This window comes from Carassius gibelio, chromosome B13, assembly GCF_023724105.1.
Source record: "Carassius gibelio isolate Cgi1373 ecotype wild population from Czech Republic chromosome B13, carGib1.2-hapl.c, whole genome shotgun sequence".
Classification (NCBI taxonomy): domain Eukaryota; kingdom Metazoa; phylum Chordata; class Actinopteri; order Cypriniformes; family Cyprinidae; genus Carassius; species Carassius gibelio.
Window position 1 is genome coordinate 17,422,251 of NC_068408.1, and position 27,976 is coordinate 17,450,226.

General features: G+C 38.0%; 3 long non-coding RNA genes across 6 annotated transcripts in view; 2 read left to right on the forward strand and 1 right to left on the reverse strand.

The window, feature by feature from the left end:
- The window catches only part of LOC127969930 (uncharacterized), a 39,226-nt gene extending 34,132 nt beyond the window's left edge, over positions 1 to 5,094 (reverse strand). For 2 of the 4 annotated variants that reach the window (XR_008156420.1, XR_008156422.1), the window contains exons 1-2: positions 4,908 to 5,094; positions 3,515 to 3,625 (exon numbers count right to left, since the gene is read on the reverse strand). This is a non-coding gene — a long non-coding RNA (uncharacterized LOC127969930). The remainder of the gene's footprint in view (positions 1 to 3,514; positions 3,626 to 4,907) is intronic. The other 2 variants (XR_008156419.1, XR_008156421.1) reach the window with 2 other exon arrangements.
- The window catches only part of LOC127969932 (uncharacterized), a 50,563-nt gene extending 39,675 nt beyond the window's left edge, over positions 1 to 10,888 (forward strand). Inside the window, exon 2 of the long non-coding RNA XR_008156424.1 lies at positions 10,698 to 10,888. This is a non-coding gene — a long non-coding RNA (uncharacterized LOC127969932). The remainder of the gene's footprint in view (positions 1 to 10,697) is intronic.
- Positions 5,558 to 9,167, forward strand: LOC127969931 (uncharacterized). The gene is made up of 2 exons (XR_008156423.1): positions 5,558 to 6,110; positions 8,908 to 9,167. It is a non-coding gene; the product is annotated as an uncharacterized LOC127969931 (long non-coding RNA).
- Positions 10,889 to 27,976: the final 17,088 nt, after the last annotated feature.

Below are 27,976 nucleotides of genomic sequence, written 5' to 3' on the forward strand. Positions count from 1 at the left end.
CCATGTGTCTAAACAAGATGTCCAGGACCTCCACCAGAAATATAAGCCCACAACATAAAAAATACATCAGTATATTTTGTTGTACACATGGGGTACTTTTTATCTCTGTGTTCACCAAACCCATCTTGAGTGTTTGGTGCTAAAAATCTCATTCTTTTTCTCATCTCACCATAGAAGTCCCATTTGAAGTTCCAGTCATGTCTGATAACTGAATATGCTGCAGTAATTTTTGGATGAGCTAGGATAACTTTTCTTGAAGCCCTCCCAAACAACATGTGGTGATGTAGGTGCTGTTTGACAATTTTTTTTTTAAGATTTCTGAACCTGAGACTCAACTATTTTCTGGAATTGTCCAGCTGTGATCCTTGGAAAGTCTTTAGCCACTCAAACTCTCCTCGTCACCATGCATTAGGATGATATAGGCACACGTCCTCTTCCAGGCAGTTTCATAACATTTTAAGATGACTGGAAATTCTTAATTATTGCCCTGATGGTGGAAATGGGAATTTTCACTGCTCTAGCTCTTTTCTTAAAGCCACTTCACTAATTTGTGGAGCTCAATTATCTTTTGCTGCATACCAGAAATATGTTCTTTGGTTTTTCTCATTTTGATGGATGATTAAGGGAATTTGGGCTTTGTTTTGTTTTGTTTTGTTTGTTCAGTTGTCCTTGAGGGGCTGACGTGCTGTTTTGTCTTTATTTTTATTATTAAAGTTGTATTTGATTGTCCGCCGGTTCCCGCCTCCTTCTTCCCATAATTAGGAAGTTTTAATTTGTTACATTCATGTTTATAATCACGCTGGAGTGCTCAAAATTGTGAATATGAATGGTAATATACTTTGGAGATATTTTACTCATAAGAATTTCTAGGTGTGCCAATAATTGTTTCCAACGAGTATTTAAGAAAAAACATTATTTCATACTGATATTCCCCCCATTTTAAATTTTTATTATCCAATGAAAGGATACATTTTTGTCATTTTTTTTAACAAAAGATCAAAATGATCAATTTCAGATCAATTTTCACAGCCTTTGATCAGATTTACCAAGGGTACCAATATTTTTGGCCATGATATATCATGATATGAAAATAAGGTTGTTATAATTTGACTACACTGTTTAGAGGCAGCTGTGGCCTAATGGTAAGATAGTCAGAGTTGTAGCCCGAAAGTCACAGGTTTGAGTCTCAGTGCCGGCAGGAGTTGTAAGTGGGGGGAGTGAATGAACAGCGCTCTTTTCCACCATCAATACCTATTGCTGAAGTGCCCTTGAGCAAGTGTTCCCTGGCACTAGAGCGAATAGCTACCCACTACTCTGGGTGTGTGTGTGTTCCCTACTCACTGCTGTGTGTGTGCACTTGCATGGGTTAAATGCAGAGCACCAATTCTGAGTGGCAAATGTCACGACTTTTCACTTTTTTCACTTTTCACTAACCCAAGCTACTTCAACTGATAACTGAAACAACTGTCAAATGTGCATTTCTAAGAGATTTTTTTTTTTTTTGTTGATATTATTAAAACTGCAAACTTTGCTGAAGATAGGTATCCTCAAATTCAGGTAACACAAACCTGTTTCATAATTTGAAAAAATATCACTTATTAGAACACACACACACATATATATATATATATATATATATATATATATATATATATATATATATATTTCTTCTTTTTTTTTTAAGGTAAAATGACTGGAAGAGATTAAAGAATTAAAAAATGTTTGTCAAACTTTAACTTAGGAGCAAAATATCTGCCTTTAAACTTTAAAGAAATAAAGATCTGAAATGTATCATGATACTTATTGTTATTGAATGATATGAAAAATGTTATCATGATAATTTTTTTTGCCACATTGCCCAGCCCTATCTTTGCAATTGCAAAAAACAAAACAATTTTTCCAGTTGAGTTAGTTTACATCCAATGCAATGTGCTTTTCAGTAATTGAGATCTTGCAGCAACGGCACATTTTTCCACTTGGTTAAGCGATTCACAGTGGCAATTCATCCAATAGAGCATAGGCAAAGCTGTAGTGGATCTGCAACATACAAAGCTGTAGTGGATCTGCAACATACAAAGCTGTAGTGGATCTGCAACATACAAAGCTGTAGTGGATCTGCAACATACAAAGCTGTAGTGGATCTGTTCAAACAAATCCCTCCGTAACTGGCAAAGATTTGCAGAAAACTACTGTTGTTTGGCAAATAATTAATTTATGGAAAGTTACACACAGAATGTATTCTCAACATTTTATTATGTTATCCTTATGTTACACCTCAAACAGCAAGTACATTTACAGTAATGTTTCTTTTTAGCCAGTCCACAAACTCATTCTCTTGAATGCTGAGCATTCACAGCATTATATGGACTAAACGGCCTTGTTGAATACTGAATACACTGATCTTGAAGTTCAAGTTCACTGCAAAGAGATAATCTTGTCCAAACCTTCTGGAATCAGACACTATGTGCATTGACCCAGGGTGGGAATTCCCCAGGTTCTTCGACAAGGCCTCTAAAGCCCAGTGACAGTTTGTTGTTACCATATTGTGTAACCTAAAGCCTCAAAGAGAGCTTTGTCACTCGCTCACCTTCTCCAGTTGTAAGCCGATAAGGACAGTAATTGACAGCTATATCGCTGGAGTGAATGACTTGAGCTCTTGAGGCCAAGCATAGACTTGAACAGCTTCCTGACAGATGCAGGTCAACATTTTCTTTTCCATAAAAAGACCAAAAACTCGGTCATTGTTTTCTTCCCCCCTTCATATGGGAGAATATAATGTTTTCTACATTTACACTGGATGGCTAAATCATCACAAAAAATGTGCCAACATCTGAATTTTCCATATACTAGTTCCAAACATTACACTTGTCTTTCAGCAGCACAGAAGTATGAATATGCATTCAGATGCACATATTCAACAGTCCAATATGAGATTGACTGCATAGCAGGTTCCCACTGCTAAAGAGGCTATACCTTGCAAACCCAGCACCTTTCTGTGCATAGCGCGATTAGATCCAGATGGTGTGGGTTATGACCTCCACAGGGCCAGGCGAGCTGATCCACTGTCACTCAATGTCTCGTGCATATGTGTGTTCAAAAGTGTAAAAGAGAAGACGAGGATGATGTATGTCAGTGTAAAAGGAGTCCACAGACTATAATTGCCACTCTCCTGATATTAGCCTCAATGACAGAACTGTCAGCTAATAACCATCAAGTAAATATGATACTGTAATGACGGTCTGTGGTTAAGTGACACATACACAAGACAGTTTTGCTGTGTGTGAACACTACAACACTTTGCAGTTTTGGGAAGATGCTAAATATAAGCCTAATATTGTCGATCGCCTGATAGTATTTCTGAATGCAAATCACAGGCAGCTTACATTGACAAGCAGTTGCTGATGAATTAAGTATTTGTAAATGTAAAGTAGATACAGTAAAACTGAGATGCACAGAGGGGGATATATTTAAGGTAGGAATAGAAAAAGAAGAGGCTGTGGTGAAAGGCTTGTACCATTGCTCTCAATTTCTCCTTCCTCTCTCCTCTGCTTCTTTCTTGTTAAGTGATCGAGTTTCTCCTCTGGCCCATCAGCTGAATAGGTGGGGCTTGATCAATGGCAGGAAGCTGAAGGATCAAATGGTAATATATCAGAATAAGCCTGAGCCAAAGTCTGCACTCAGCCACACACACACATTTAAACCTAGACAGAGGCCAAAGCGACCACAGAAACAGTAACCTGCACACAGACACAGAGAGTCGGTAACCTTCATCTGTGCTGTACAAGACCATGGAGACCACAAGTGAAGCATCTCTTTCTCACACACACAGACACACACACACACCCTCTCTTCATTCTCTACACTCGCTCATAAACACCATTATACATTTACAAACCATTGCAGCCCACGGCAAATGCAAATTATTATCATGAATTGCATTTTCGGTAATATTATAGGTTACATTTATTATATTTAATGTGTGTTTATATGTATTCATTCATTTTAATTATTTCTCAAAGTTACCCTGAGGATGTGTGTGACGCCGGGTGGGAATTAGCATAATACCACAGTACCACAGATGTAAAGCAATAAAACCAGATAATATTGGTCTCCGCAAAGGACTTAATGCAGGACTAATTATCTCCCAAATTACTCTAATTTAGTGGGTTAGTGATTTGAGGATGATTAATTTAATTAGGATGTTGCACACAAATACACACCTCAAAATTACTCATTTTGTAATTCCAATATTTGCAAAGCAATATTTTTGTTGTTGTTGTTGTTTATGGTTTTAATTCTATTTGACAGAATTTGTGAAAATCAGAAATTACTTGGAACTGAGGTTTGTTTATGCCCTTCACTTATGTCCCCTACCAATTACACACACATAGGCAGTTAGAATCCTTAACAAAAGATGAAAGAACATTATATTATGTCATCCCTGTGACATAAAAAAATATATAAATAATAAATAATTACAAAACATAACTCAGTGTTCCAGCTCATGCTGCAGTTGTGGTGTCATTATTCATATGAATTAACAACAATCTTTATGATAATCATTTTTAAAATCATCAGAGGCGCTCTGGAAAGTAGCTAATAATACGAATAAGTGAATTTAGCCGTTTCAAATATTGAGACAATCCACAATGAAAGCGGATTTCTATTATTTTCTACACTGCCTTGGCCTATTGTTTAACTTTCAAGAAACGTGGACAATATATTATATGTAGGCTACAATGTTTAGGCTACAACGTTGATGCTTATTTAGTCTCTGTCGGTAGAGGCGTGTGTGTTAAATTGTAAAATAAGCTAAAGCTAAACACATTACTCTCAGTGATTGTTTTCATCGGGGCGGTTAAATGCGGCAATTTAAAAGATAAAGCATTTACACAGACAGACTCTACCTGTGAGCGGTGAGAAGTGATACAGCACACACTAAGAGAAGCCCATTTGTGTTCAGACTCTGCAATATCTATTAGGCAGATGCTACTGCGCTGCAACCTAACACCGGCTTTTAGCCCAAGTGGACACATTATGCCCTCAGTTTAGCGTGCTGTCGGAGGAGCTTGAATTGAATTGGTGATTGAGTGTGAACGTCGGCCGCAATCCCTCTGCCTGTCCATAAATCAGAACCGACCTCAGATTGAGACTGTCCACAAATATCCGTATTTAAATCTGATAATAATAAATATACATATATAGACGCATAATATATATATATATATATATATATATATATATATATATATATATATATATATATATATATAGATAGATAGATAGATATAGATAGATAGATATATATATATATATATATATATATATAGGCCTTTAATAATAATAATAATATATTAGCAATTATATATATTTAATTGCTAATATATTATTAGTATTAGCTATTATTATTGTTACTATTAAACGAATTTTTTTTTTTCATTAAACGAGAGGCAGATCATATTAAAACAATTTATTTTCAGTGGTAAACATTTCACGTGTTTGTTGTTTATGCTTTGGATTTACATTTGATTCCTAGATGCTCTTATGATTACAAAGTTTACAAGTTTCCGGAAAAACCTTCACCACCGAAAAAGCGCAATAAACAATGTTGCGTCGCGTTCTTTATTTCGTCTGACAGCTTTAGTGAAATAACTTATATAGGCCTATTAATGCAGAGACTTCACGTGTGCGTGTTAGTCGACTGGATGTTTAACTTGAGCTTCTGGGAAGCGGTTGGACAGGACAGATATAATTGTTTGTTTAATTTGTCTCTGATGCGTGGAGCCATGTCCGCGTTCACTAATTACAGTCAAGGTTTTGATTTGTGGCAATCAGGCTTGTTTAATCTGCTAAATCCAGGATCAGAATGAACCAGTTCCGCCTTTTCCATGAGCTGCTGCACTAAGTGTCACTGGGGCCTGTGCGCTGAAGTGTGCGCAACCAATGCGCTGCGTATTTCCTCGTTTTGAAGGGCAATTACTCCCCATATTGAATGCAGAGTGGCTCAGTATATTGGGATTACAGAGGTGGACACCCACAGGGACGGAGGGATTGTGTTTGTGTGTGTTGCTGCATGCGCACTCACTGCACGCCTAGTACAAAATGATCAGGTAGCCTATTTTATGGATGTTTTATGAGCGGGACGCCTGTGTTTCGAGCCGTTTTCAAAGTATTTCACTAAAGCAGAAATGTAGTTAAGAAAATATATGGGAATTTAATGGATTTCTTTTCGAACAAGATTAAATTATATGTTGTCTGTGCACTATACTGAAGACTGGGGGAATGTTAAGAGTGATGTTTGTTTCCGTTTTGTTTAGTGCTATATGGCTCCCAAATTCTTATGTAATATTCTCACATTAGCTCGCTACAAATTCAAGTTGTTATCCACTGCTTATTTCTAAATGGTGTAAAAAGCCAGGCACGTGCACAGGTAGGGCTCAACCTGTGCAGAGCACATGCCCTTTTTGCCCTTACACTCCGAAGTGCCCTTTTTTTGGTGGTGTTTTTTTTATTTTTTTATCAATGCTATTGGTCACCCTTTACGTCTGTCTGTCTGTTTTACAAATATTTAGCAAATGAAAGTTCTTAAAACGAGCTTGTGTAAATCTTATTCGATCCTCAAGCTGTCAGTAAGCTGATAACTCCGCCCCCTCTATATTCATTGAATCAACTGAAGTTCCACAGCAGCCGCACAGTAGACACCAGCTGAGCTGAACAAAGTTTTGCGAAGGGTAAATAAATATCTTGTTGTTTGAATAAGTACTACTAAACACTATGTCTATAAAGGCTCATATTTTATTTATTTGATGTCTGACTGACTCACTGACTGAGACATGTGGGACGTCGCCTGAGAGACAGGGCTAGCATTTGCCATCTAGTCATAGCCAACACTTAAATAGCCTGTGCATACAGTTGCATTTCATCTTTAATAAAATGCTATTTTGGCCAAATGCATTTTACCACAGGAAAAACTGAGCGCTCCGTCTATATAGCTACAAAAACTAATTTGTAACCTAGAAGAAAATGTAATGTGATCCCGGCAGCGGCAGGCACCGTCGCCGTTTTAATGACGGACAGAAAAAAAACAACATTTGCACACATTCGCTGGTCAAAAACGATAAATTGATAAGTAATACAACAACATATAATTTGTTTTTACCGTCGGAAAATCATAACAGGTGCGCCCCCCGCTGTTTTGTACTGGAACTTACACAAAGCGACGAGTGATCCTCGTCACCTGATAATAAATTTCTTTTTTGATTTATGATTGCTGATACACTTAATTTATTAACATTTAGGCTAATCATGTTATGGTATACTCTCCGCTCGTCCTCACATGTATAAAATGTTGTAAAACATTGTTTTACTACAGTAATTTAGTAGTAACAAAAAAAAAAAAAAAAAAAATTACAGAAGATCACTGAAATCTTTATATTTTATCATGCAGAATGCAACTGTACTTTTCACTATTTTTATTTATTTTTTCATTGCTGACTTATTTTAGGGAAAGTGTAGTGAATAAGAGACCTTCAAGAGACCAACATCCCTGGTCCACCACAGTATCAAATTTTTGCCAGATACATGGCTCACAGAAGGTTGCTGTTGTATTAGGTTTAAAGAAGCCCTTAAAACCCTGTTTATCTATATTATCTAATTATCTAATATTATTATTATGGTCGTTATTAATCGTGAATAAATCTAAAGCTTTTGAGACTATTATTTTGTGTTACTGAATTTGTCATGAAGATGTGACCATTTCTTCCTTTTATGCAGGCTTACTAAATAATCTTGATATAAAAAGGGGGGCGGGTGCCCTTTTTCAGTTTCAGCACATGCCCCTCAAAAGGTCTGTGCACGGCCCTGTAAAAAGCTGTTGTTAAAAACCACTGCACTAAGAGACTTGGTTGTTAACACGAATTGAAAAAATGACCATTTAAAATTTGTGCATTAGCCCTTCATATTGTGGTCACCAGATTTACTTTATTTTTATGTCCTCCCATCCCCATAATTTACAATAGTAAAAAGAGATAGTTCAGCCAAAAATGAAAACACTCGTTGTATATATATATATATATATATATATAATATATAAATCCTTTTTGCCATACAAAATATGGAAAATTAATTGTAAAGCTTGACGTTTTATATATCACATAAGAATCTGCTAATTCTAGTACCAGTTCAGCTCTTTATTATTCAGTAAAAGCCGTTAACAGATTGCACATTAATACATTACAACACACATTAAGACATTAAATTTCACTTTTTAACCTTGTGTTACAAAACTCCCCATTCTGCCCTAAATCTTTTACTGTCCATTTGTGAAAACATAACAGGATAAGGATATTTTCATACCGTATTAAGATTAGGCTCTAAATATAAAATTTATATCCCAATAATAAAAAAGCAAAGAAAAGAAAAAAGCTGGTGTAAATTTGTGTGAAACACCTTGTACAAAGCACGTTCAGTGAGTTTATGATGATAATGGTAATGATGATGATGATGATGGTTAATTGCAGTAGACTGTGCCTGTTGAGGGTGGCTGGATTTCTGTGAGGTACACGTATCCCAGGCTGCAGCAAGAGAGGGCCACGGCCGGTGCGGGTGTAAGGCGTGTAATATATTTAACTATGGCAAAGTAGTGTTTTGAGAATTGGTAATTGCTCACATCCTTCTCTGGCCACGGGGACACTGTCCAGATCTCACCGTATACACACGTGTGGGGTTTCTGAGGTGCATGCTTTCAGGTCTGCATGGCATGCAGCCAAATGCGTCTCTAGCTTTTTTCCTTACATGGAATGTTGACTGACTGATAAGAAAAACAGTAGCACCGAATAATAACACAATCATGAATTGGCTGATAACCCAGTTATGCTTTTAAATGACCACAGTGCTTTATGTTCACAGCCATCTCAGCGCCTGCTCAAGCCAGAGGCCCGACGATCGGACCTGACTTCACACTAGTGCTCTTTGCATAAAAGAACGTGTCTACAGTCATAATATTTACTTTGATAATGTTTTCACGACACGGCAACTCTGAAGCGGTGATATATGTATAACTGTCTAAATATGACAGTCCATGTGATTTGGAATGTGCCATGAATAAGGCTCCTTTTACCCTCTCTCTAGAATTTTCTCTGAATAAACAAGAGACTCGGGTCAGGTCCTCCGATGTGTGATCTACTTTGTAGGCCGGTGGTTAAGTGTGACATGCTTGGCCCTTAAAGTATACCCTTTTTGTTAGAGGGAAATGGACAGAAAAATATACAGAATTCTCTGTAATTACATATAAAGGTTTATTTAACTTTAAAGCCATCATAAAAAAATCTCAGCCGATGGCGGAGCACTGGATGTGCGCGGCCTTACGGGCTTCATGTTGTCTGGAGTAATCTAGCCTCGCGACTGGTTTGAATTTGCTGCCCCGCGACAGCAAAATTGTCGTAATCACAAAGTAAACAGATACTTCCTCTCCTATCAGAGCGAGTCGACAAAGTTAGTGAATGAGAGAACTTTCACTCTTAATTGTTGTTTTCCTTCATACCCTGATTCAAAAACACTGGCAGAATTATTGCAAGTGCTACTTTGATTTTGTAATTTAGTTTGAATGGGGCTTAAGGTGTTTCAGCAAATTATTCACTTAGGTTTAGTTGGTCTTGCATCTCCTTATGGAAATCAAGACTATTTCAAGATAATATATACTACTACGTAGTTTAATTGTGGACCAAACACAAAGAAAAACCTGTGAATGCAGAATTGAGTTAGTACTGTATTTCCCTCCAATTCATCATATTTAACACTCACAGAGATACATGCACAACACTTTCTCATCATTTATTTCCCCCATGAATAAACACTGAATAAATATTATTTCTAGATTTTAAGAGTGTAACTATTCTACAATAATAACAGGAACAGTTGTTCTACCAAACACACATTAAACAAGTCACGCTAAATAATACAATGTTAACGAACTGTTAACACATTGTTGCTCCTATGCAGTTTCCAGTTCTGGCGCATTCTTTAAATCAATCAATAAATTAATCAATCACAGTTCTCAGTGCTGTAGCACGCCTTATTGAGAACTTTTTACAATTCTAAAATAAGTCAATAAAAAAAAAATTAACATTAGGTCAACACCAGCTGCAAAAACACTCGAGCAAAATTGTATAATCAGTTTGCTATACTGTCTCAAATTGAAACAATACATTACATATGCTTTTACATGGGACATGTCTGCTCTCACCATTTACAGTAGTGCATGTACAGGAATGGCTAAAATCATATCCTTCTAGAGTAATTAATTCCACCACATTCCCTATTCCTAAATCCAACTTATTTTGTTTTTCCACCTAGAACTGGAAATATATGATTGAAACCAATAAGTAACTCAATATACACAGACTGTAATCAGAGGCCTGTCATTACGGTCGCTATTTCACTGTTTGCCCAGTGAACCAGATTCAGTGGTTATGTCGATGAAATAGGCTTTGTTTATATAGCTTTGGGAACTGGTAAGTTATTTTGTGAAATGTGTGTGTATATAATAAAAAAAAAAAATACTTTGATCATTTAGCATAAACTGATTTGTACAAATTAGAAAATAAACATTGCTTATTCCCCTGCATCCCCCGCCCCATCTTGTGCATCTTTATATTGCTTTTTTAATACCTCTCTCTTTCCTCTTTCTCTTTTTCCAGTCATAAAATGGTGCCAGGCTGCGACATGAAGGCAGGGGCCGTGAAACCGTATCCTCACTATCAGACTGTACAGTACAGAGACAGAGTCACACTCCCGGTGTAAGCAGGGCATAAAACACTGCTGCATGATAAGGAGCTGCACAGGGACTTTGAACATTTTATTAGTATCAATAAAAGAGGCACAGGACGAAGGACACAGTGTCTATAAAGCCCTAATGGAGGATCAATTAAGATGGTCAAGCTGCTGAAAGAGACTTTTACAGTGTAGGGTTTTAACACTAACCTTATCGTTTAACACTAACGTTAAAACCACAAGGCTGGAAAATTCAGCCTAGTTTTCATTCCACTGCACCACCGATATTTTCTGATCACTAACAGTAAAAAAGTTTGTTAGTTTGGGTAAGAATTTAAAAGTGAGCGGTGGATGAAGGAGAATTTCAACCTTCTTAAGTACAGAATAAAACATGTAATGTGCAACTCACACTCACACTAATCAGAATTTATCATCGGTTTAACTAATTAGAGAATATCTTGCATTGTTTAAATTACTTTAGATTTGAACATGTAATATATATATATATATATATATATATATATATATATATATATATATATATATATATATATATATATATATATATATATATATATATATATATATCAGATGTTTTCATTATTTAATGTGAATTTGAGTTTCTCTAAAGACAGATAGTGTTTCAAAACACACATTTCTAGTAAAAGCTAATAAGGTCTTATACATTTCTGCATCTTCCAACACCCCCCAACCCCCCCGCCACAACTTCTGTCAGGACATAGCATGACAAATTGAATTACATTTTGAACACATGACTGGCCATCTATCAAAAACAAGTCAAAAATCTTCCCTGCGCATGTTTATGAAAGACATTTCTAAACTCTTCCTGACCTGAAATGTTTATATCCAGAGTTTAGGTTGTGAACATTTTAGATGTCATCAAAACCACCTTGCTCCAGGGGTATAAATTGATTCCATTTGTTGCCTGCCCAAGCGACTGGCCTCGGCCGCAGGAGCCGTACAAGGGGGAAACCGAGAAGCTGGAGAAATCAGTTCTAAGGGGAGACACCGTGGACTTTCAGATGGCTTCGTGATGAGTGAAAATCAGGGATGGGGTTCAGTGGGAAATCGCATGCCATGCCTCAATCAGCAGCATGTCCCAACAACCAGGGAGGCATGTGTCAATCAAACTGATGTGGGTTTGTGGAGAACCAGTGAATCAGTAGTAAGGCTTTTAAGCCATCATTAAAGAAAAACTCAGAGATGCTCTGATGTTATACATGTCAATATCATACTGCCAATAATACCATAAGATAAGACTAAGGGAATTGTTTTTTTTGTTTGTTTTTTTTTGTATGGGACACTGATGGCAGTTTTTGTTCAATACCTTAAGATTACAAAGAAAAAAAAATCTAATTATTACTTCTGTTGTGTAAATTTAGATTAGTGTGTTATAATAAGGATAAACAATAAAGGACCAGTTTTGACATTTTTAAAGCATAATTTCAAAATATCTTGAATGAACTTGAGATTAATATAATATTTAAATAATAAACATAAGCTGTATTTCATGTATATATTTTTATGTATGATTACATGTATTTAATTTAAATTTGACTGTGAAAGGGTTCATAATTGAATCTTCTGATGATACAGCATATGGGATACTTTTGTTTAATTTCATTCTGATTTCTCAACTAAACCCTTATTGTTATTGTTATATATCTCTGATTGAATAACACCAATAAAAAGAGTTCAACTAAATAATATATTATTAACAATCTTAAAAAATATTTTTATAGAAAGAATTTTAATATGATTAATTATGTTAATTAAATGAATATTAATTAAATGCATTTTATAATTTAATATTAATATATATATTATTTATAAACAGCTTTTTTTAGACACTGTAGCAGTTAGTATTATGTACATTCCTGAGACGATGCATCAAAGTGACACACACTCACAGAAAACCCACTTGAATAACTCATGGCCTTCCAGGATAGTGCTTAAGTTTTATAAACTCTGCCCAGGAAGCGACACTAACAAAAGTCAGAGCTCACTGTAGCTCATTAGTGAGAGGATATGGCTCTAGCTGACATTATCAGCTCATCTAAAACACTCTCAATCAAACCAGTGCCAAACAATGTCAACAGGATGTCACTGAGAGCCTGTATATTATAGATTGATGAAACAGAGAGTGTATGTATGTGTCTTTTACAACAGAAGCAGCATTAGTCAGTCTAAACTCTTAAATTTAAGCACATCAAGCACGTCTTAATATGTGCACAATTTTACAAACCTGCATTAAATGTGCGTATATATAATTTATGAACCAGTAGATGTTTTTTATAAATACGCTTACAATGAAAGTGGTGTGTGTGAGTGTTCTGCTACGTCTATACATATCCACCCTCCACGCTTAGACAGAAAGCAGATGTCGGGAATGTGTTAAAGGACAGTCTTGTTGATAATCAACCTGCTATTAGTGAGGTATGTGGCAGTGGTGCTGCTGGGCTGTGAAGGATTACATTACTCAAATCTCTCCAGACGACAAGTGGCTGCTTTCCTCTGAGTGCAGCACACATACAAGTGAGTTCATGCTTTTTTGGAGCATCTCCCCCCTAAACTGTGTCTCTCTGAAGTGAGTTATGGTCAAGAAATTGCTCTCTGTTTTCTCCTGTGGATTAGGAGGTCTTTTCAAGCAATGCAACCTTATTCGATTTCCACCATACAATAGGGAGGAAGGTATCTTCATAAACGTTTGACCCACAGATGAGGTAATAGCTTTGGTTTATAAGCTGGACAAGATTGGGGGTCCCAAAATGCAAAAGCTAAAATGACAGAGAAAGTGTTACATGATAGAGTGGGCGGCATTAGGCGTAAAGGAAGAAAGGGAATAATCAAGACCGAGTGGGAGGGAGTCAATCAGTGCTCTCCCTCCGTTTGACCAGCGGCCAAGCAATGAGACTCCGAGCTGTGGCCGAGCTCCTCTGAGACAGCTGCAACATTTCAGGGCTCCAACTCAGCAAATTTCCATCAGCTGCTGCTGCCAGAGACCACAAAACGCTTTCAAACAACGGCTCACTTCAAGAATTCTTGTCTCAGGGAGGAGAGACAGAAAAAAATGACTGGAGAAAAGTATCACAGTGCAGCTGAGAGAGTTCAGTGCATTGGGTTAGCAGATTAATGCAAACTGTGCCCTGGCAGAGGAGTTTGATTGGCCTTTCACAGCAAAAATTGCTTGCAGGTTTGTAAGACGGTGGAGAAAAGTTTGTAAGAGCTTAGAAACGGACTGGCGTGTTTTGTGTCAAACCCCTCAGCGTCTTCGCCATACATTAACACTTGTCAGATGCCCATTAGGTCTAGCCAGTGCCGAAAATTTAATTACCAAACCATTTATTTCATTGTTAGGAAAACAAACCAATGAAACCTCAGAATGCATTAGGCTGGCGGCCTCCTGTTTTCACCTTCTACATTGATAACACCCAGTGCACCGGCCTGGCATCCTGAAATAATGTTCCTGTTATGCACCACAAGCCAGTATGCTCTATTAAAACCAGCTGGCAGGCATAAGTCATTCTTTATTTAAGTTCAATTAAGAGAACAACTGATTTAATGAAGGAAGCTATTTATACACAAGGGTTAGTCATCCGTGCCTTCCACCTCACAGGCCAAGAGGAGACCTGTCTCAATAAACTAGACCATTGATATGGGGTGCTTGTAAAAACAAGCGGGCCCAATCCATTCGTGACCGAACGCAAGGGACTACAGGCCGCCTTTGTCATGGATGGTCTGGTAAAAAGGGGTCTTGGTTTAGAGAGAGGAGGAAAGGGGCCTTATGAAGAGACTGGATTTGCTGTTTGCTGATTAAAGGTACAGCAATCAAACTTAATTTTTATAAGTACTTTTATTTTGTAATAATAATAAAATGCATTACATTTATGATGATTATTAATAACAACAACAATAAAAATCTTTATAAAAACTCATCATCATTTAAAAAAATAATAAAAATATTCAATATGATATTTGTTTTTAGAAAGGCGCTATATGAGTAAAATTAAATCAAATACATAATCTATGATTACGGTGATTCTACTACTACTGTTTCATCCATTATTATTATAATTATTGCTACTACTACTACTAAACTAAATTTTACTTTACCTAAATTAAATGAAGTAAAATTAAATAAAAATAACTTAACCAAAATAACCATTTATATCAAACACTAAATCTATCAAATGCTGCTCTTCAATACTCCTCGAATGTAGCATTTTAAGTGCTGTGCATGCGCGTTCTCTCATTCTCTGCGCATTATAAAAGTGAAGAGCTATGCTGGAGAGTAGTGTTTGAAGTCTGGGCCCAGGCCCCAGCTCAGCAGTAAAGGGACTCCCCCTGCCTTTCTCTGGCCGTATAAATGACAGCTAGTGAAATCCAAAACGCCGGCCCTTCATAAAAAAACCCTGACTATCTGCGCCGCCCTCTCAGTTAATCAAATCCGCCGTAATAGTCATCTGTGGATTTTTAAAGACACAAAGGGGAAATCGTAACTTGACCCGCACCTCTTGACTCAGGGTTGTCAGAGTTTGTGTATAGTCTTGCTTCGTCGTGTGTTTATGTGTGCGGCCGTATATAGGCCACGGCTGTCGACTTCATCTTCATCTCCCCTCATCTCACGCTGCACTACTCTTTAGATCTTCAAAGCCAGAGGAGGACAACAAATCACAGCGTCTTGTGAGTGTAAGCCTACAATAACAGTGACAAGGCATGACACAGGGGAGTAGGGCAGTTGGAACAATGGGGGGACCATATGGGATGTTTTTTGGGAGGAGATGGAACTATTTAAGTTGTAAAAGAACATTTGCAACCCAGAGGTGAGTAACAGGGGAGCAACTACAAAATATAGACAACGCAAGTCGCCATAATATATGTACACCACCTTATGGAGCGATTATACTCCTGTGTCCACTCAGCACTAAAAGAAAAAAACAAAAACAGCTTTCGTATCCCGCAGATGAACTCCAAACTTCACATTAACATGAACTTATTACCTGACTTCAGCTGGTCAACTGTTCAACTGGCTGAATTTTAAACTTATTTTGTTAATAAAAAGCAAGCGTTTGTGATGGGTGGGGTTGGTGAGGTGGAGGGGGCCAAAACAGCTGCAGAGATGTTGTGGCTGGACTGGGACAGTGCTGCGGCATTGATTGACATGTGACGAAGACCTGCATCTGAATTCGCACAGCCAGACTCTGACAGCAAGGCTTGACTAATACCATGTCAATGGCAGGGCTCACATTTGTGGGTGGGAAAGGAAAATGTTATGATGTTACCAAGAGAGACGGAACAGAAAAATAACACTCCATTAAGATGAGTTAGTCGCACTCTTTAATGGGAGCTTTCACTGGGGACTGGAGACAGCTTTATTTGTCCATCTCTAAGAAAAATAGTTTCTCTAGATTTCATAGATTCGTCCTCCAGGAGTTGAAGTATACTTGCACACTTTACAAAGCACATGTTTAATGGTACATTTTACCACTACAAAAGGAAGATATGTTACATTTTAATTGCTAAATATGCAGAGCAGCACCGTAAAATTATGTCTGAGTGAGGAAAGAGTCTTTAACAAACTCTGTATTTCCTCTTTTGGGGCTACAGCTGTGAAATGGTTACAAAATTTGGGCACCTACCAAAACACAGAAGAATCTCCATCCCCATTGCTGTGCATGTGAAATGATAGCATCCTACTTTGCCTTTAAGCTACTAAAGCACGAGTCTGCTTTCAGATTTGATTAAGGTCTCAAATAAAATAAAACCCAAATTAAGTTTTGCACACTGAAATACAGAGACCCTTCTGCAGTAACAATTGATATAAAATTACACACACAATTCATGCACATCTGGATTTTTTCTGGATTTTTTAAATCAAATCAATAAGTATTTACTGTATTTTACAAAACAAATCATGAACAATCTTTTCATGCAATGTCTCACAAAAAATAAAACAAAATAAATTAATTATTTTAATGTTTGGAACATGTTTGTTAATGTGATGACCTATACCTATGGCGATAAGACACATAAGGAGTAATTAAATGTAGCAAATCATATAAAATACTTTATATTTATTGGGAAATTAAACACTATTTTATTCAAATTTGATAATTACTGAGAGGATCGCCTTTCAAAATCCCGGGTAGAGAAACAGACCTTATCTCTAGGACAATAGACAGGGGGGTTAGACCGGCGGTTATTTGCATGGGTCTTAAGTCTCCGCACCGCCTGCTGGAGTTGGACATGAGCTGAGTCCCACACTCTCTCATTCACTCGGAACCAGTGGTCAACAGCTGAAACATCCAAGGGTTCTTCTGTACAGGGGAATAGAGGGGGTTGGTACCCGAGTATGCACTGGAACGGGGTGAGGCAGGTGGTGGTTTGCTTGAGGGAATTCTGTGCATACTCGGCCCATGGGAGGAATCATGGACTGGTTGTCATGACAGTAGGTCCAGAGATATCTCCCAATCTCCTGTATCTTCTGCTCAGTCTGTCCATTAGTCTGGGGGTGATATCCTGAGGATAGGCTTAAAGTGACACAGAGGATCTTGAAGAAAGTTCTCCAGGCATGAGAGATGAACTGGGGCCCATGATTAGAGACAACATCCTCTGGGATACCACAGTTGTGGAAGACATAATGAAAAAGAGCTTCTGCTGTTTCCAAGGCTGTGGGTAAACTCCAAAGGGGAATTAACTTGCAGGCCTTGGAGAATCAGTCTATTGCAACAAGAATGCAGGTACAGTATACCCTTCCTGAGTTGGGGAGATTGGTCACAATGTCCACTCCGACATGGCACCAGGGATGACAAAGAATAGGTAATGGGACCAGTTTTCCAGCACAGACTGAGCATCCACAGATATACTGGGAGACATCCCAGGCCATACTGGGTCACCAGTACCAAGTTTCGGGGTTCCAGGACAGAGACTTCTGACCGAGAGTTTCTGACAGATTATGGTAGTGAGGGGAGCCGAGAGGATACTGAAGTTGTAGATCTTTGGTAGAAATTGGCAAAGCTGAGAACTTGTTGTAGTTCCTTAACCAATTTGGAGGTTGGAGCCAATCCTGGATGGATTGGACCTTCCTCTGATCCATCTGAATGCCACCTGAGCTGAGGATGTAGCCAAGGAAGTGGCCTGTGGGGCAGTGGAACTCACACTTCTTGAGTTTCAGGTAGAGATGGTGTTTCCTGAGTTGTTGTAGGACCTGCGTGACGTCATGGCAATGTTCGGCCAGGTTCTGAGAGTAGATAAGGATGTCATTGATGTATACCAATAACGAATTTGCTGAGGAACTCCCGGAACACCTAATTTCATAAAACCCTGGAAGATGAAAGGTGAGTAGGAAAGGCCATACGGCATGACCTGATATTCATAGTGGCCAGAGGGGGCGATGAATGCTGTCTTCCACTCGTCACTCTGCCGGATATGAATGAGGTTGTAGGCGCTACACAGGTCCAGTTTTGAGGAGCTGTGAGCCACACGGAGTTCCTCGAGTGCAGCTGGGACAAGGGGAAGTGGATAGGGAAGCTTGACTGTGTGTTCATTGAGGGTCCAGTAGTCAATGCATAGCCGCAAGCATCATTCCTTCTTGCCCACAAAGAAGAAGCTCGAAACCACCGCTGAGGTGGAAGGCAGGATGATCTGTTGTTGGAGAGCCTCCTTGATGTATTCCTCCGTGGCCTTGTGCTCCGGAAAGGACAGGGGGTATACTCAACCCTTAGGGAGTTTAGGTCCAGGCAGCAGTTCTATGGCACAGTCCCGTGACCAGTGTGGTGGTAACTTCGTGGCTGCCTGTTTGCTGAACATATCCTGGAATGCCACATAGTCAGATGGGATCTTTGGCACCTCGAGTGATTCAGGGCTTTCTACGAGGTTTGAGTGAATGTGAAAGGCTGGGGTTCTTTACTCTGGGCATCTGAACATTGGAGAGAGAATTTTGGAAACTCACCCCATTGGAGAATATTGCCAGACTCTCATCTGACTTCGGGTAAATGTTGTGACTATAGTTCCAGGACTATATCCACAGTGGACCCCTCCAGTACCACAAAGGAGATTGTTTCCTGATGTAGACAGCCCGCTTACAGTGTGATCGGCAGAGACTGAAACTTGATGTATCCATGCCCGAGTGGCTTTTTTTGGATACCCAGACAGCAAACAGTTTCGGCCCAGATCCAGCCCACATCTGGCAGATGTGGACCGGATCTGGGCCAACAGATACTGTCTGGGTAGTCTCGATCTTAAACTCTTGGTTTTGTCTCCTGAGGGGTAATTCGAGCTGGCTTAGGAGGGTTTGTAAGATGAAGTTGCCAGAGAACCCCGAGTCCATGAGGGATGGTACTAAAATGGAATGGCTTGGAGTGAGTAGTTGTAGAGTTATCAAGGGCAAGGTAGATATAGCAGGCTCAAATTGGAGAGTTCTCACTGCCGGGTGTGAGGGATGATAGGGACACATCTTAATGAAGTGCCCTGGGATTCCATAGTACAGACATAACCCTGAAGCTAGACGCCAGGCTCACTCTGTGTGTGAGAGGCGATTGGTGTCTAACTGCACCAGTTCTGGTACTGGAGGACAGGCAGCCAGTGAGGTCAGAGAATGAGCGGTTTCATCGAGCTGACAAGCCACAAAATGTTGGGAAACCTTCTGCATGAAGCTCTCCAGGCTGACATTGTCATTGTATATCGCCATTTGTGCTCTGATCTGAGGATTCAGACCCTGTCGGTAAGCAATGAGTAGCGCCATCTCATTCCATCCACAAGAGGCTGCCAGAGTTCGGAATTTCAGAGTGTTATAACTGGCCGTGGAACCTCCTTGTTGGAGGTGAACGAGTTGGTCGGTGATGGAGAGCGAGCCGAAATCCTCCTGGAAGTCGGAAGAGAAAGAATAAAATGAGTTAATTAATGTGTTCTACGAGTTCCAGATGGCTCGAGCACAGAGCAGAGCTCATCCAACCAACAGGGAGATCAGAAAGGCAACTTTAGTACGTTCATTAGAAAACATATGGGATTCTCAATATAGAGAAAGACTTGTGGGAGAAAACCACTACATTCAACCTCCTCACCCAGTAAGGTATGGCAATGGGACTAGGGATGGCAATGGGACTAGCAGAAGCAAACTGAGGTTGTGTGACTGGAGAGAGAGCCATTTGAAGGGCACTGACCAGCTCTTAAAGGGGTTCTTGAGCCACGGGTTTCAGGTACTCCATCTCTGATCTTCGGTTCAGGTTCTGGTTTTCTGTCAGCACATATACACGGGACACTGAGATAAGGTGAAATATAAACAGCAGGTTTATTGAACACAAAGCAAGGAGCATCCAGGTAAGTGAGCGGGATAAGGCTCTTCGTTCTTATCTAACTGTTAATGACCAATTTTTTTCCAGGGAATCCGGGGTTGCCGAAGGAGTGGAGAGACAATGAAGTTCCGGAATGGTAGAGATTAAGGAGCAGAGAGATAGGGTAACAAGCAGGTAAGTAAACACATCTTAGATCCAGGTAAGTCTAACATACTACGTATGAGACCAGGCAGTGAGTGTGCAGGAGGAGTGCAAGGATATGGCTGCTGATTAGTGCTGGCAGGTGGCAGTGATCAGTAATCATGTGATCATCAGTTTCCTTTTATTAACTGAAAAATGAAAGATGTAAAAATTGATAAATAGTTAGATATTAATTATATAATTAAAAATAAATACAAACATTATATTGTAGAAAAGGGATATATATATATATATATATATATATATATATATATATATATATATATATATATATATACACGCGTGTGTGTTAGACAGACTGAGTGGCACATTTGATATGGTCCACACAGGTGTCCTGGAGGCCCACATTTGCTTTGAGTCCAAGAGCTTGGATGAGGATTGACGTGTTTAACTTGACAAATATGAAAGCTATCTATGGAATGACATGAGTTCTTGGAGGAGGAGGGCGAGGGAACTTGAAACGGTTAACTCATTAAAGCTTGAAAACTCACTCAAGATTTATGCCTGAAAATATAGTTAATAACATTAGCCACTTTCTTCTGGAAATAGATTGTACCAATTAGTTTTAAAAGAAGACAATTGTTCACTGCAAAGACTCATGCTTTCTCAGCTTTCTGGAAGCAAAAAGCCTGTTTTTCAGTCCAGCACCACATAAATCTAGGGTTTGAACTAGTGTTTAGGGCTCAAATATTTTGTTCACAGTCTATGTTAATTTGTTTTATTATTCCGCTTTAAAAGATATATGTTTGGCCCAGCATGGCTTCAGGTAATAGTTTCCATTTGAGACAGCACAAAGCTGTCTGGAGAAAATAAACAGGTTTTTCTTTCTTCTCATCATATGACCAAGGGAAGACATAAGGGTTTCATCTATCACACATCGGAATGGTGCAAGTACACCACTGTTGTCATTTGAAACTGATACGCAAGGGAAGCACACGGAAAGTAAATGCTAACCCCAGAGAGCACGCTGATAACCTGCTATTTCTCATGACTTTTATATTATTCCCACTCTGCAGGTCAGAGATTTGCATGTGTGACTTGTTAGACGTATGTGTGTGAGAAAGTGTGAAAGAAACTCCACCATATTACTACACTGGGGAAATATGCACTTTATCACCTCAGTCAGACTCAGTATATTTGATTTTGGTTCCACTCAATTTCAATTGACATAAACTGTGCTATAAAGAAGTGGGGAAATGTAACTCTCGATTTCTCGTTGAGTGATCTCATCGAGTCAGACAGGCCTCCTGATATGACAAAACCACAAGCGCTAGGAGCATATGTGCTCTGTGTAAATGTGTGTTCACACAGGCCTCGCACATTTAACAAGCAGATTTCTCTCTGATAGGGCAGACTCATGTGTTTACTCAAGCCTCTGACCTTCTCGCCATGACACTTTCACTGCTGATATAAATACCATCGCCATGCTAAATCATCATGCCCCACTCAGGTAACCCAACACGCTTCACCCCACGTCTTCGCCTATTGGCCACATCGCATCACATGCCTAACACTCTGGCCAACTGCAACAGAGAACCATTACTGCCGGGTGATATTTTTATACAAGGCTTGTTTGTTGAGAAGGCATCTGTAAAAAAACGGGAGAGGTGGGGAATGTGTTGGGTTCCGCATTGAAACCGGATCGCAACACCTACGCTAATATGTCCAAAAGGACTGTAATTATGAGGTGATAATGCCTGCCGATCAGATTGCTTGTTGCCAGAGAGAGGGAAGCCCCCACTATTCCCAGAGACAGGAGGCTGATGTGTCTTCCAGGACTCAATGATGCAATATCCTCGCTGATGGGTTGCATGGAATGAGCGCACACTGCAATGTACTGTTGATGAGTTCCCGTCACCTACGTGATGGTTCAGCGTGTTACTTATAAGCAAAATATTTGTCAGTGCTGATGCTGCTGCAGACATATAGTATCTAATTTGTAAGTTAGCCTTCTGAAATCAACATACTCTGTAATATTTAGTAAAAAAAGAAAGTTTGGCTCACATTACATCTTAAAAAAAACTGTTTAAAAAACATTACTTAAAAAAAAAAAAACTATCAATAACTAAGAAAACATATTTTATTTTTGCTAATTGCCAAGACACTAAAGAAACTAAAACTTAATAGAAACTATAAAGACCCATGACAAGACAGATCAAAATAATAAAACAACAACAACTAAAACTTTAACTAAAATTTAAATACAAATATGAATGTGATTCAAAATTAACAATACACCAAAATAAGGGTATTTATGAATTAACGATATTAGAGTCGATCTATCAATCAGTCAATCAATACAACTTTTTTAATAATAATAAGAAACTGTTGAAAAAATATTTGAAAAACATTTTCAAAGCCATATAAAACAAATATGAACTTGTGCCAAATTCTTCAAAATATACAGTCTGCTTTAAACTATATAGTAACCAATATTATTAATTATGTATTTCTTAATGAATTATATGAAGTTAGTTCACTGTAAGACAATGCATTTCTGACCATCAGTATGCTTAAATATTCTACTAAACACTGCGGTATCTATAACATCAAGCTGTCATAATAGTTAGGGATTAGGTCAGAAACCAACAGAAGTCTCAGGGCTAGATATTGACTAGCTGAGGTAAGAGGAGAGGTAGGGGTCAAGGGTCAGGATCAGGGACACCAGGAGAGGCATGGCTTTATCAGCTCTGTTACAGAAGGTTAGACAGACACAGTGCATTTAAAGACGGAGCCTTAATTAATCCTGACACATATTGCCCGGCCCCAGTCGCTCCACACGGCAACGTGGAACCCTATGGAAATACACCAAGCCTGTTTATTCACCGTCTCACATTCACACTCATTTCCTTTTCATGTTTTTGGATTATGTTCAGATTTTCCAGGCTGGAATTTCTAATGCAGGGTAAAGAGAGGGGAGAAAAGGGGATTTTGGCACTCAGTGGCTGAAACCACATTTTGACAACCGCCTTTAGGATCCTTGATTAGCTCTGCTAATTAACAGAAAGTATACAGTGGATGCAGCTACTCAGCTGGATGTTTTTAAGAGTTTCATATCATAATGATAGTTAACTATTTTTTTTTTAAAGAATTCAAATGTTATGATTGTTTAAAAAGGTTTTTTTTTAGCTTAAAAGTTTATTTTTTAAAAGTTTTTTTAGTTTGTATTTTTGTGAGTAAATATTAACCACATTCTGTATTATACTTTGAGTCAAAAGTATAATTATATAAATTTGTGTTTTCTCTGGTAATCTTTATATGTTGAATAATAAAAAAAAAAAATTATTGCCTAGAATTTTTTTTTTTTTATTATGCCCTCAAAACTGCAATTCCATCATCAGCATACATTTGCTGTATTGAAGAAGATGTGAAAGTGAATTTTAATTTAAAGGTTGAATAGGACAAGTGTATTTATTTATTTTTTAGGTAAGGTTGCTTAATGGCAGATTTTATTGTGACAACTTACCCCTTATTGTGTTATTAAAATTCCCTGCTTTTTTTCTGGGCAGTAACAGTGGAAATATTCAGTGGCAAATTAGTCATGACTTTAAACAAGACTATAAGGTACCATATGTGCCAATACAGAAATTGACGTACCCTGACAAATATTCTCTGGTGTTAAAAGTTTGACAACTAGCCTTGGTCTCCAGCATTTTTGATTTACTACCTTTCTCTCTTGTCCAATTATGAAAAGCTGGCCACATTTGTCAATTGCAACAGCAATGGTTTAAAATCCAAGTCATCCAAATTAAACCTGAATAAAGTTTAATTTCATTAACATCCTATGAGTGTTAATTCAGCGGGTGAAATGGAGACACTGCCCAGGATAGTGAAATAAAACACTGCCCTGAATGTGATATTGCTTTCCACCTAAGTTACTTTGGTTAGGCAAATTAAACAGACAGAGATACTGTTAGATGAGGAACAGGTTCCTAATAGTTTTGGGGACTGATTAATAAAACAGCAGACTGCTACCAATTGCTTTCCAGGGAAAAAGCATTTACTGCTTGCAGGAGTAGTTCCAGCTTAAAGTAAAAAAACAAAAATGTAAATGTTCACTGTTTATTGATAGATAAAGAGTTCTCAGCAACTTAGCAATTTGTTTTCACTGTAAGAAAATATGCATGTTGTTTATAGCTATAGTTTAAAATAGAAACATCACTAACGACTGCATGGTGGTTTGTGACACAACACCCTTCTTCTACTGTAGAGCCCAGGGGAAAGGGCTTTAAAAAAATCTTTGTTATAAAACCATAGGTGAAGGAGGAGAAAACAGGAGACAAGCGATTATGGAGCAAATTACATCAGATATCTTTCTCACACCCACTTTCCTTTTCACACACACACACACAAAATGAAACTAGGGGTGATCAAACAGCCCATATAACAGCCCCATGTATGGGGCCGCCTGTGGTCCTGTCAAGGGCCAGCAGCTGGGGGACAGAGGAGAAGGCAGAGGGGGGCGTCTGACCCAGGGTCCAGGTTCTGAGTACTTTTGCAGACAGGTTGGCTCCAGTAGCAATGAGTCATGGCCGTCTGTCTATGTTGCCTGCAAGCTGGCCAAAAGGGTCTTATATTTTATCATGATGCTAACCACTGTTTCATTCACTTACAGAGTACTGCCATTTAGCCTATCCAAATCTATGCCTCCTTCCACAGCCACTGTGTAGGGAATGGGCTGTACTGGATATAAACACAGCAGACTGAAGAAATCAATCTCATGTTGACACGCTCCCTTTAAAAGTGCTCAGGTTTAAAAGAACATTCTGAGCCAACTGAACATTCGTCAAATGGAGAAAGTAAAAAAAAAAAAGTCGGACGAGTGTGTGCAGTTAAGTGTGCAGATTTGTAATGAAAGACAAATCTTAATTTATTTTAAGATGACAAAGACTTTTCTATTTTTATGTAATAGAATACATAAAAAATTATAATGACAAACTACAGCTGCTTGACTTTATATTAGGTGGCCTTAATTACTATGTACTCAAAAAATAAGCACAATGTACTTCTTGTATTTCCAAACACATCTGCTGCTATTGAGGTGGGATACGAGTACGTTTAGGACAGGTTTGGTGGTATGGGTAGGTTTAAGGGTGGGTTAAGGTGTAATTATAAATGTAATTACAGAAAATAATTACAGATGTATTTACATGCAGGTATTTTTAAAATATAAGTACAATGTAAAAACATGTGTGTACACAGTAAGTGCATTGTATTAAGTGATTAATTTATATGTAAATACATAGTAGTTAAGGCCACCTAATATAAAGTGGGAGGGGTTTTGTATTTACGTAAAATATTACCTTAAAAAAAACTGCTGTTTAATCTGTTTGTTACATACATACGAATCCATTTTAATTTAGAAAGAAAGAAAGAATTCAAACAAAGAAGTTTGTATGTATATTTGTATACACACACACACACACACACACACACAGATAGACATAAATATATGGGTTTAATGGGGGAAAAAATCTGAAAATGTTCTTTTTATTTATTTATTTATTTTTATATATTTATTTATTTATTAAATTGTTCTGTTTACCAAAAGGATATTTGGGGAACCAAACAGAATTCTTCTATATGGATCTTTGTCAGGTAAGACACCATATTCAGTTGAAAACAACACCATATTCATTTTTACAACTCAAAACTTTCAAAATTGTTTCATGAAGTTTTTTGTCTACTGAAAGTAGTTTTTTTCTCTTTCACGTTTCGTCAGTTGAACAATCTACGCTGTTAAACAACAGTAAGATCCAGTGATCGCACCTCCCTCAAAGCCTCGTTTTTATTCCTGTCCAAAAATGATACATGCATGGCACTATCCTGACTACAGTCTTGGACGTGTGTCAAGAGACAAACATTATGGATGTTTGTCTGGATGAGGGATATATATCTAATCTCTATTTACATAAACACTGCTACACTGTAGTAGTCATTTCATACAGAACCACAGCATGGAGCTTATCGTCAATGAAAATCACTACACAAACAACAAAACCTCTCTTTCCACTGAAGCTAAGCATGTACAAATGCATGATATCCTCAGGCGCGGGCGAACTGAAGAGTTGTGAATGATACATGACAAAGAACTGAAATTACACTAAAGTCATTACCAAAAAGCACCCCAGGGCTTGGGTTCAGAGGAAGCGGGTCTTGAATTCAGGGGTAGGTTGGACCAAACACACATTTACCATTAACTTTAAGTGAAATACTCTGTCAAAATTGACTAAATTTGTGTCTACATTCTGCAACCAGATACTAGGCAGATGGACATCCTCCAGAGAAGGGAGATTTTACAGATGAGGCTGTGAGCCCTGAACTCTTTCATTGTCTCATTCCACCGTCTGCACTTGCACAGACCATCTGCAATTGTTCTGGAGGAAAAAAAGTGAAAGCCGGATCGGATCGCCTTACTTTTTCAGGAAAAAGGTGAAAAACACGCAACCTGAAACTCTTCGGAAACTCAGTGTGAAACAGAAACGGGCGAAGGCGCTGGGCGAGAGAGAGAAAGAGCTGATGAGAAAGGATGAACAATGTGTCATGTTGAGCAGTATAACCTAAGGCAAGATAACAAATAGAGCTCAATTGCGTCTTAATTTGTGTCTCACCACAGACTTTCCCTGCTAATGTCTGGTTGCTATTATCATAATCTATAGTAACATCAACCCTAAGCTTAACGTTAAAGACCTTGAGCTTATATTATATATATCACAGAATTAGGGTCAATGACATTAAATAAATAAATATTCAGACATGCAATAACTTCTCTGATGAGCATGTACTTTGGCATACTATTGTACTGTTACTTAAAAAATATTTGAACAAAACAGATTCAATGCTTGGTACAAAGTCATGGTGCAACAAACAAGCAGAAAAAAAAACAGGAAAAACAGGAAACGTTATCAAGCCTCTTAAAATATGACATTATCATTATAAATAATAATAATAATTTGTTAATAAATATAATTCATTGAGACATTAAAATACATTTCTTACAGGTTTGCTTTTTTTGTTTGGAAATTATGATTAAAGGTGTAAGAAAACTTTTACTTTTTACATTTACATTTATGCATTTGCAGAAACTTTTATCCCAAGAGACTTACAGTGCATTCAGGCTATACTTTTTTTTTTCATATACTGTAGTTTTACTGTAATTAAAAAAAAAGTTTTTTTTAAAGATTTTTCCTTTGTACTTACACATCACCGACCAATTTGTCAGTGAAAAAAGGTCAAGTTACAAAACACTAACAGCCTATTTGTAGTTCAAATATGCACACAAAAATGGAAATCAAGACATTGCAACTGAACACACGGAAACACAACTGAAATAAGATGTTCACAGCAAATTCAAATTCAACCAATGAAACAATGACAGCCTTGATAAACACGCAGACAGACAAGGTAATGCCCACACACAGCTCACTGTCAGGTTAAACCTGCTATATGTCAAGAAACACTAGTTAACAAACTGTCAGAAATCTGAAGAATTATTGTACATGTAACGAGTTATTTAATTGTATTAGTCAATCATTATTAAGTAGCAATAAGCTAGTGTTGATAACAATTTCAATTACACTGATTGAAAGAGTTATTATTATCTGTAGAAGTCTGAAAGTCATATTGTTTCCTTGTGCGCTGGTTGATCGTTGGGGAATATCTTTTTTTTTTTTTTGTAAGTTGAGAGCTCA